Below are 12,511 nucleotides of genomic sequence, written 5' to 3'. Positions count from 1 at the left end.
AATCGAAAAATGGAATTTGTTTGCCCAAGTTATGGCCCTGAAAGTGCAAAAAATAAGTCTTACTTTGGAGGCTCGAAGAAGACATTGGATTAGAATATGAAAGAACTACTACTATGAACTAATCAATGTTGTAACCAGCTTTTCAACAATATCTTGTTTAGCTAATTTTGAGCCCATATGACTAAGTTATGGGCAAAAAACCAACTACTACTTTTTATTGTTTGGAAGGCTTGAAGGATTCCCAAAAATGAATATTTTTTTGAAATAACAACTTTCCAAAAACAAAAAGTTTCTAAAAAATAGTAAGTTTCCAAAAAATAGAAAGCTTCCAAAATAGAAACTTTTCAAAAATGGGATTTTTTTGAAAATATACTTTCCAAAAAAAAAAACTTGCCAAAAATAGAAACTTTCTAAAAAAATTTGCAAAGAATTCCTCAATCTTTGATTTTAACTAATTAATAGGCGATTTTAGGGTTCTTAGGCCTCTTGAGCATGATGGTGACCTCTATTTTGCTCCAAAATGCCTAGATTTTGTGGCCACCTCTAGAACTTGCCTCGATTTTTGTACCCTCGACTAATTTGACCCAATTTTTCAATTGCTCCAATTTTAATGTAATCATAGTTGATCTTAGAGTGTTTTGATACTTTGGGCATGATGGCGATGCCTATTTTACTCCAAAGCTAATAAATAATCCACCCACCACTAGATCCAAAAAAAAAGACAATTTGTGACCCTACAACGCTTCTGAGAAAAGAAAACTCTCAAAGCTTGAGAGGAGGGTTCTCGAATCCATGCTTTGATATCATGTTGCTTTTTGCAACACAAGACTACAAGATCAAACGAAAAATAAAACACCTTCCACAGACAAGAGCTACACAAATGAATGCTATATTACTCAAAGCAAACAATACAAAATGAATTAAAATTGTACAATGAGGTGCTTATAAAGAAATCATGGAGCTAAATTTAGGAAAACTAAAGTGCAAGCATGAGGAGAAAAATAAAGATCAACTAGATGCACAAAATCTAAATTAGAAGCAAGCACTCTTAAGTGAACTTAAGCAAAAAATTATAACTAGTTGTAAAATAGAAACTAATAGCTAGATATGCTTTAATAGTAGCTTGCTTAGACATGGTTTATGGATCAATCATTTTCTCGAACAAATTATATAAATTGGTATTGTAAATGCTTGAAGGATTATTAGGTTCCTTTTTACATAGGAAAAAGTAATGGTAAAGGATTGAAAGGTTTGTGTATACCTTGAATTGGCTCAAAAAAAATCTTCTAGTTGGTTCCACAAGCTAGGTTAAGATACCAGTAAATTCTCCTAGAGAGTAAGGGAATAATTTGCAAACTACATCCTCATGTTCAATTTGAGCTTTGTTAAAGATCTCTTTAAAAAATTCAATATGGTCTTCTAATCTTGGATTCCTTGTATATGAACTTTGTGCATAATTTATCTAGGTTTTTGGGTAGTTCATGAATAGGTCATCTAATGTTGAGAGGATAATTTTCATCTATTGCAAAACAGGCCATATTACAAGGTTGATAAGTAGAAATTGTTGTTATGTTGATAGGAGTCTGAGTCAATTAATCTACCTTACCAGTGTTTGATGAATGTTTAGGGGTAAATAATGTTTTAGTTTGTCTTCCCTTTTTCACTCCTAAATTTTGTATACTGGGAGAGTTATAGTAATTATCACTTATCAAGGATGGATCTAGTGATCCTCTTGTATCTTTCAACAAAGAAGGAAGATATGTTTTCTATCTTGATGAAATTTGGGCCCCTAGAACCAATTTTGTTGATGGTGGTATTAGCACAATGAACTTGGATTGAACAACGATCATCCACTCCTCTTGAAAAGTGAGGGATCTCAATCCAAGGTTCCTTTTGAGTCAGGTATTGACCATGTGAGATAGTTAAGTGGTCTATATTATCTATCATATGATATTCCTTTATTGGTAATCAAATTCCTTATAAACTTGGATTTATCTTAAATATAATCAATTTCAACTCCCAAAAATATCTAATCATGCAATATTTAATGGTTTTAGTGAATTCAATAAAACTCACTCATGGTTGGCATGAAACTTAAGTACATTTGGGTGTGACAGTTACTATTCAATAATTTGAAATATTTTCAATGAATATTTTTTTAAGAAATTAAAAAAGAGTGAGTTGAAAGAAGATAAAACAACATAAACTAGATGGCTAATGATAACTTAAATTTGTTCATGAGATCTAAATGGTTAGGAAAGTTCTCACAAGCCAACACCACCTTGATTAGTATTTACACAATCAATTATAGCATTGATGCATCAATGAAGGATTTGAATGCATCTAGGAGATCACTGAGGTTGGTATCTTTTTGATATTTCAGTTTGGCTAACTATGAAACATCAACTTCTCTAGTCACTCTTGAAGTTCTTCAAAAATTTCTAAGTCATCTAGGAAGACTTGAATTTTTTACTTTCTTTCTATCATCTCATCTATAAGCTCTTCAATTACTAGTTGGTGTAGATAATCAAAGAGCTCTTTGATTATGTTTGATGGATATTTGAACAATTAAAATGTTTCCCAACATGTAAAAGAGAGGTCTTCAATGAATATTTCAATCTTTGTTAAAGCTTGGTCGATTGAGCTCTTATTTTTACTCAGCTTTTCTTTGCTCTTCTTCAGATTTCTAACTTTAAGTTGATTAGCTCATAGCTATTTTTTTTGGCTTGTTTGGATCTTCTTGCTCAAAAGTACTTCTTTGAGAAACTACTAAGAACTAGTTGACTTCATTCTCTATAAAATTGGGATATAACTCCCCAAGACACTCAAAGATATATTCACTACGATGATAAGATAAATAAGCATCAATATAATTCACCTTATTCCATATCCAATTGTATAAGTAAGAATAAACATAGAGTAACATATACATCATGATATAACACATTCTATTATGCATAGATTGTTGGTTATTGATTTAATATAATAAATATGTAAAAATTTATTCATCAAAACACATGCATGTGTATACATGACAATGCATGTCTTAGTTAGGGTTGCCAACCATTTATGCAATATGAAAACTATACATCTACTAAGAAACCCTAGGCAAGATAACATACTAAATATCAACATATAAATGCAATCATTTCTTATGGAGTCATCCTAGAGGACAAAAGAAGGATTACCATAAAAATATAGAGAGGGGTCTATGGGAAAGGTTAGAAATTATATGCGATCATAAATGAGCAATTATTAGATCTAAAAATTCAATCAAGGTTCCCAAAATCCAAAGGTGGGAACGTATGGATTGAAAAATATATGAAGCAATGAGAGTCCAAATCATAACCAATGTAGAAAACTAAAACATAAGAGTGAATCCAAACCCTAATTAGCTCCACTTGATGAAAGGTAACAATCATGAACATTAATATTAAAATCCTAATGGAGAAAGAATAAACTCAGGTATAAAGACCTAGATGGTGTAAAAGACTCAAGTTCGCCATTATATTTAATCAAAATGAAATGCTTTCACTATGATTTACTCAAAGCAAACAATTAAATAATCATAAAACCTAAGATTTTAGAGTTGGTAATGGTAACAAATACTAAAATAAATATTATAACTAGTACATAAATTAAATTGAATAATAAAAAATATCATTTATCTTACTTCCAATTATGTAATATGCTTAGAATTGATTATACTATGTGCTAGAAATTAAGGGTTTCATTAGCTGAACACCATTGAATTCGTAAAATGACTATTCTTCAATATGGTTTTGATTTATACTTGTTAAACTAATTAGGTGCATAGAAATGAACATGGACCCACAAGAATGAACTTATAGGGATTCGATGATTGTTGTAGATGCACCTTGGATCATTGTACTTGTCTTTGTAATGGGGTGATATATAGATACATTGTTTCGTAACTTTCTAGGCAATGAGTTATTCTACTTCAATCAAGTTCTTGGGTGAGTTGATTTAATGATGATGAACCAAGATAAAAGATAACATGCAAGCATTTAGTATACCTAAGACGATGATGTAATTTGGATGCTCTATTGTGTTACTATGGTTCTCTTACATGAGTGTTCTAATGATAATTTAAAATGATCTAAACGAATTAGGAATAGTCCTTAAATACACTACCCTAGTATGTAATTTGAAAAAAAATGCACTTTAGTCAACTCAAGAGTGTAATAGGAAAATGGCAATAAGGTCTAAATTTAAAATATAAATTTATAAGTTCAATTCATATTTATGGACATAAAAACGATCTTGATCAATTCTATACTCACATGTTCAAACAAAAGCGAGAAACAACTAGATGAACCATCTTTAAAAAGATTTTTACTAACTTCCACATAAAATACACCAATGATATACACCATTCAATACATAAAACACAACTAAATCACCGTAACTCCAAAACATATAGAAAATGAAAAAAGCATATAATTTTCATCATTAAAATGTTTAATATCATAATTATATAATAAACTTCCTACATAGGCTTCCTTATGCTCAAAATTACAACAAATGGAATATCAACGGTGTATTATCCTAGTCAAAGTCCATGCACCACAATTCAACATTAAAGTGTAATTTGACCATAAAGGCAATTATGTTATATTATTTTAATGTTTTACAGCCATTAATATGAAAGTTTAATTATTCCGGATTAAAAAAATCTAAAAGATACATTAGTACATTTATTGGATTCCCACAAAGACAAAAAGTACTTGGAGATGATATTATTGATGCATAAGAGAGAATAATAGCTAACACCTAATAAAGATAGCTTTCAAATGTCATTTTCTATGTTTTTTATCATTAGAAATTGGTTTCATTTTGTAACTTTTTAAAAATTAAAAGAAATATGTGGGGATATAAATGCATCTAAAAAAGACTTTTTTTAAGTTCTAGGTATTTGTAGGTTTTCTATCACATTTCTAAACTTTTTAAGTTGTTCACATTTGGAGAGGATTAGTATAGTTTCACATAACTAATATAATTATATTAGTTATATTTTTTTGAATTGTTTGATAAAAATATCTTTATAAAAGTTAGGCAAAGTTAGGTTTAAACATCTTTATCAAGAATTGTATTATTGATGGTCTTGTGTCATTATATATTATTGTTTCTTTCTTTGAGATGATTTGTGAAAATGAATACTTTTTGTCATTTTTAGATACAAACATAATGCCTATTAACGCTCAAATTTACACGTAAAAAAAAAAGTAATATTATAATGACTATTTATGCATGGATGACTATTAAATCTTCTCCTCTAGTTATGATATATAATATTTAGAAATATATTTGATTAATTGATTTGATTAAATGAATTTTTTAAATAAAACTGTTTGATTTATGAAAAAATTAATAAAGATCAATAAATTGTAAATTATTCGCAATTGTTTAAACATGTATCTAATATGCCATGAAAGATAATTGAATAAAATAAGAATGATCATTTTTTAAGTGATATCAAATTGATTTAAAACTTTAATAAAAAATGGGGTGCATATGTTAAATCTTCTGGACTTAATATTTTTAAAGTTGAATGGTTGTCATTCAAGAGATTAATTAAGACAATAATATTGTAATTATTAAAGAGGATAAGAGATTTAAGAGAATGTATATTGTGAACATGAATTATGAGAAAAAAGGATCAAAGAATATTCTGACAATCTTATAATATTGTGTTTTATTTTTTGTCAAAGTGGAATATTGAAATCAATAATTTAAATCTTATATTACCCATATCAACTAAATAGTTAAGAATTTGAAGATGATATGAATTAGTGATTTTTGATATTTCATGTGTATATTTTTATTTTTATTTTTAAAAATTTAAGAATGATTTGTGATTTTTTTATATAATCTTTAACAACTTGTTTCTTATAGTTAACAATATGTTTTAAAATTGACATTTATTTTGTATGGTATATTTTTATTATAAATTATTAATAAAATTATCAGTAAAATGCAATCTAAGGGGATTGCACCCATTATATTGAAATAAAAAAATTATTACATATGTCCTCCTTACATATTGTCAACCCAAACACCAAAAATAGTTGACAAATAACCATGATAACTATGATTAAGTAATAGTCTGACACCATTATCAACAAAATGGAGTCAAGATGGATTGTTAAAGCCTACTAACTATGGATTGTAATATTATTAACAATATGACTCCTCCCCTACTACCAAAATGGAGTCCCTTCTAAAATTGACCTATCTACATAGGCTATAATTTAGCCCATTAACATACAAAATTGGGCTACCATTCTGGAGTAATTAAGTTGTAGTCAAAACTCCATTACACCTTCCCACTCAATATGCTTGATCCATCCATTCGCTTTATCTTCCTTGCCTTCCAAGGGAAATTTGGCCCACATTTACTATGGTTTGTGCCCACCAACCCCTCATCCTCTTCCATCTATAGGTTGTCATCTACTATCATCAGGTCCTCGCCTCTGCCTAAATCTACCAAGTTTTCTTCTTTGATGAAATCTTGTATCCACCTCAACCCCTCCTCAAGAACTAACCCTAGGATCCTTTTCAAGAAGAGGAAACCATCCCCTACCATTGTTTGAAATTTTGGTCTCTACAAGGTCCACAACAAAAATGAGAAAAAAATTGTCTGCCTCTTGTCCATGCTTTCAAATGATATAAAAATCCCTTAGCAAAGGGATCCCAATCCATACATATTATTCAACACATACTCCAACACCCCAAAAGCCTTTCCCATATCATCTTACTTCAGAGAGACTCTACCACCTCCTTTGTTTCCCCAAATGTAGAACTGATGCTTAAAAATAGAAGAAATGCCAAAATTAACATTAAACCTGTGATCAACTTTGAGGAATTCCTTGTCCAACACTATTTTGACAATGTGAATGACAAGTGTGTGGTTGGTTTGAAACATGCAATGCATTTTCTTCTCCATCACCTCACCAAGAAATGACATCTGCCTACTTTGGCTAATGGTCCTAACTAGTGTATCCATCCTAACCTCTATTTTTTTGTAGTTTGATTTATGGCTTCCACCTAGGTCTTCAAATAACTATGATTCATAAATCCACACACTTGAATATTCAAAATTTTCATGTCATTTATCATGTGTCATTAATCACCTATCATTTCATGAGTTTGGCATATTTTCCAATGATGGTAGCTTGTCCTTGAACTACCTCATGCTATAGCATAATATCTCTCAATATATTCTTAATCATTACATCATTTCCCCTTCAACCTCCCTATACACATGGGATATTTTAAACTTCTCAAACTCATGTATGAGCTCGAGGGTCAATGAGAGCCATTTATACAACTTCTAGTTTCATGTTTAGCCTTGCCTGATCATATTTATTGTCAAAAGAGAATCTCCCTCTAGATTTATTCTCCTCATTTTCTCCTTTTGAGCACACTATAGAGCAAGCAGGCCAACCTAGAGTTCAACCTTATTATTCATTGGTTTTCCTAGATACTTTACTCTTTCTACCAATATGTTTTCCTTATCCACTCTTATCACACAACCTACTCCATATTCCCTCGAATTGAATCTTGATGTCCCATAAAAATTAACCTTCATCCAACCTCCCTCTATCCCTTTCCACATTGCCCCCCTTCTAGGATTAGTAGTAGAATCGACCTATTGAACCCCATGACTAGGGGATCCATGAACCCTAGCCACTCTTTGTGAATTTCACTATCCTAATTTGAGAATTCATTCCTCTTAACTTTCTAATTTCTAGTCACATTTTTTACCACTTTTGTTATGGATACCATTGCCTTGTCCTAAAATATCCTTCAGCTATAGTGCTCCTTGCAAATCTCCCAAATGTTAATGTATAGTGCAGCTAACCAAATAATTTGGAAGAGTGCATTCTTATGAAGAGTTGATCATATTTAAAATATATCCCTAATTCCGCGTGGAAGCAGAATTTGGCATCCTAGCCCCCTCATGATTCTCTTCCACTAGTAATATGCATAGTCATACCTAAGTAGTAAATGGTATGCATTCTCCTCCTCTTTCATGCCCAATGTGCATATATTAGGTCCTTGTATTCCTATCTTATTCAATATGTCCCTTGTTAATATTCTCTTTTACACTGCCATCTAAGAAAATACTCCCACCTTTGGAAGATAGGAGCAATTCCAAAATAGGTGTTCCAACTAGTTTTGTTTGTTAATGGTGCTCTCATTGATCTTGTACCTAACCTTCACCCTATATTCTCTATATTTTTCCCTCCCACACCATCTCAATATGTCTTCACCTTTAGAAATTACTATTGTTTTATCCTTCAGTAATTGCTACAATTTTAGTTTATGTCTCTTTGGTGCTTCCACTCCCTGTAGGGATTTCCAACTCCAACACTTAGCCCAATCGATCTATACTAATTCCAAGTATTCTCCTACCTTAGTTCCCCATTCCGCAGATAATTTCTCCCTTAAGGAATCTAAGTTTTGATTTTGATCCAACACCTTATGTCCATCCCAAGAATCCTTCCAAAAGGATGTGCTACACCCATCCTTGATGTCCCATGCCAGACGATTTGTTATGGTTTCTTTGGATTCTAGCGTGAAATTCCAAACCATTGAGTCTCTTAGTGGTTCTCTTGTTGTGAATATCTATACTGAATCATTGGAGTCAAGATATTTATTTTGCAATATAATGACCCACTTTTTTTCTCTTTTTGCATACATGTTCTAGATCTTTTTATCTCCCATTGACAGATTCATTACTACCCAAAATGTCTAAGTCCAACCCCTCCAGCCTCCTTTGGATTAAAATTTTTATCCCATGCTACTAATGAGAACTTCTAATGGTCTGTCATTGCACTCCAAAGAAACCTTTGCATAATCTACTCATTCCCTTCTTCCACCTTCTTAGGTAGCTTCATACATGTCACTAAATAGATTGGGATTGTTGAGATTACTATCTTAAATAATAAAAATGTTTAATCCATTTCCATTTTCATGTTTGTATATTTTGTTTGCAACTATTAAGAAGGAAATCCTAGAGACAACTATTATTTATCCCCACAAAGAGAGGTGTTCCTATAAATCTACTGGGAAATTTTGTTATCCTAATATCAAGGATTATGTCTATATCCCTCTAAAGTCTTAGATGGATGTTAAAAAAGAAAAAAATTGATTTCTTCCAATTCATATTTCTCCTCGAGGCTTTACATTAGCCATCCAATACTATTTTAATAACTCTAATCTCCCTCTTTTATGCTTTCCTAAAAAGCATTATGTCATCTACAAAATATTGGTGTGTGTCTTCCTCCACACCTGTTGTTGCCTTTAGACCTAATTGACATCTTATCTCCCTCTTTGCCTTGATTCTTATCCCTAATGCTTCTTCCACAATTATGAATAGGAAAGGAGATAATGGATTGCCTTGTCTGAATCCTTTCTTGGAGGGGAAAAATTCCTGAGGGGGGCCATCTAATAAAACTAAGAAGTTAAGACTGGAGATGCACAATCTAACCCATTGGATCCACTTATCACTAAAGAAAATAAAATTTAAAATTTTAACACATGATTGATTACACCAATATTTAGTGTACATTTTTTTGTATGTTATTTTTATTAAATTTTTAAGTAAAATTAATTATAATTTAGACATAGATTTATTCCATATGGCATAACTTTGTATATATTTGAATTATTATTTTTTTGTTGAAACAAGGACAATAATATCTAGTGCATGAATTTTTAAATAGTTTTCTCTATTTTTAATTTGTTCACATGCGTGGAATAGAGACCGTGATTTTCAATGAAAAAGTTCACTAAAAAATTAAAAAACAAATATAATCATCAAATTACATATATTCAAAATTATATTTAAAAAAAAAAATTACTCTAAGGGCTATGATCTTGTAACAACCTCCTATCATGTTAATTTCATTTTCTAGTCCAAACAAGTTTTGTATTTTTTTTTTTTTTTTTTTTTAAATAAAGCACTAGAGCATAAGGGCCTTTGTTCAAAGGAACTTCAAATAAAGGCCCCTTCAATGACATTTTTTTTAATATTAAAAATATTAGAAACCTTCAAATGAAGGTTTACCCTCATTCAAAGGTGATTGCACAATCACCTTAAAAAAAAATACCTTTGTTCAAAGAAAACATCTAAATAAACATGTTTGCTAAATTTTATCTCCCTAACCATGCAAACTATGTACATACTATTGCAGGTCCACCCCTTCATCCCTAATAAAAAAAGCATTCCTAGGATATACAATGCTTCTAAATCAACAAAGACAACACACCTTTGCACCTCATAGTTGACACTTCTAACTCAAGCACATAATGGCCTCTTTCCTTCCAAGAAAATCAAACTTCTTGTGAGAAAAATGAGTTTGCATATAAAATTTTATATTCACTTTATGGATTTTAGTAAGGATAAGAAGTTGAATGATTTTTTAATTGATATTATTATTCAATAGTTATTAGACATGTAGATCTAGTCATGGGTAGAGGATATGGTTGAGGATCATTCAACTATACAACAAAATAGATTAATACACAATAGAATATAATGATTCAATAAAATAACAATCATAATCATATTGATATGATCTTGATTCATTCATAATCATAACGAAATTATAATTTGTGAAAATGGGATTACAACATACTAGGCTACAACTATTTGATATTGAATGTGTGAAGTTATTAAATTTAAATTGTATTATGATAAAGTACAATAATTGGAAGCTAAAATAAAAAATTAATTACCTTCCCATGATCATGGACATTATTTATAAAGTAGCTTCTAGCTTTAGGAGTAATCTTGATTGGTCACAAGGAAGTGCAAAACATAATACAAGTGTAATGTGTAGTCAATTATTTATAAACTAGCTTCTAGCTTTAGGAGTAATCTTGATTGGTCACAAGGAAATGCAAAACATAATACAAGTGTGATGTGTAGTCAACCAAACACATGAAAGAATATTTTGAAATGAATGCAATGATGATAGATAAACAAATCTTGATGTGATTCATATCATAAGTTATCTTGGTGGATATTTGAAGAGAATTCCCTTAGATGTTTTTATCTTAATCCAAATGGAGGAAATGATACGTTGATGTCACAAATCCTTACTAGTACCACACCATTAAAAAAATAAAAGAATCCCCCTCATTTGGACAATATGACAGATAATATTAAGTTCACTAAGGATTTCAAACATGAAGGTAAAATTCCTTTACTAGACATCCTTTTCCACAAAAATCTTACTAGCTCCTTTTTGCATCGAGTTTATAGTTCTAACCATACTGTGTTTTACCTCCATGTGTCTTATTATCATCATCATCCAACTCACAAATTAGATGTGTTGATGAATTGAAGGCTTTTCAAATCAATGTTAATGACAATATTAAGAAATGAATTTTCCACTAGACTAAGTGTTTTAAGGGACAAATGTACTCCAATAACAACACCTTGACATCATTAAAAAAAAAAAAAGAAACATTAGTGAGTCAAATGATTCATATGAACTTCCAAATTCCTTTCTTCATTATGTCAAGGCATCCAATTTTTAAAAAAATATTAGAGAAAAAAAGTGATATTTCCTAATTTAAACTATATATGAAGGTCAAAAATATGATCCTTACCTTGAATGGGCAAATAATTCCTTATCATACTTAAATATCAATAAAGTTAAATGTTCTCTTGATACTTCATGTATATTGGTGAAATATGTCATATAATTGGTACCATTATGAAGGACCGTGGTGTAGATATTAAGGTTTAACTCGCAAGAAAAGTATCTCTTTTGAAGAAATCATTCAATACAAAATACAAGACCCACCTTGATGTCACCTATTTTGTCATGCCCCCTTTGTATGTAACTCATGTCATGGAATAGAATTCCCGATTCCCAACTCCCATGCTTTATGTGATTCCAATTTTTGTATAGTGTTAGGAAAATAGTGTCTCAACCTTTCAATAATAAAAAGGTATTATTGATACATGAGCATAGGGGTTTGCAAGGGGGGTACCTAAATATTGACAACTTATAATTAGGTCATAGATCTAATAGTGGATATTTTTTGTTCTTTTTTTTTCCTAAAAAGAAACCATATTTTATGATGAAATTGTATTACAATTGTGTATTTTGATGTATTTTGAGAGTCTGATAGCTATTGAGTTGCCTCTGAATCTCCGTTGGTGATACTTCTATGAGGATATTTCTCTACAAGTATATTGTAATCTGTTGTTGATTTATGAGTAATATATTGGGTAGCTTTTGGAGTGTGGGGATTTTCTCCCAAAAGGGTATTTTTTCCACATAATTACTATTTTTTGATATGCATGCTATTTATGTTTAGTTCTGTTAAGTTTCTATAGTTTTTGTAAAGATTTGTATAGTTTGCATTGCCCTCCTCTCAAGATTAGTGTAGGAATTTATTTATCTACTTTAACTTCCTTACATATAGATCCTCCACCTTCATCTCCCAAGAATCAACCTTAGTCCCC

The sequence above is a fragment of the Cryptomeria japonica genome, chromosome 5 (genome assembly GCF_030272615.1).
Source record: "Cryptomeria japonica chromosome 5, Sugi_1.0, whole genome shotgun sequence".
Taxonomy (NCBI): Eukaryota; Viridiplantae; Streptophyta; class Pinopsida; order Cupressales; family Cupressaceae; genus Cryptomeria; species Cryptomeria japonica.
The sequence above is the reverse complement of the archived record's forward strand: the minus strand, read 5'-3'. Positions refer to the sequence as shown.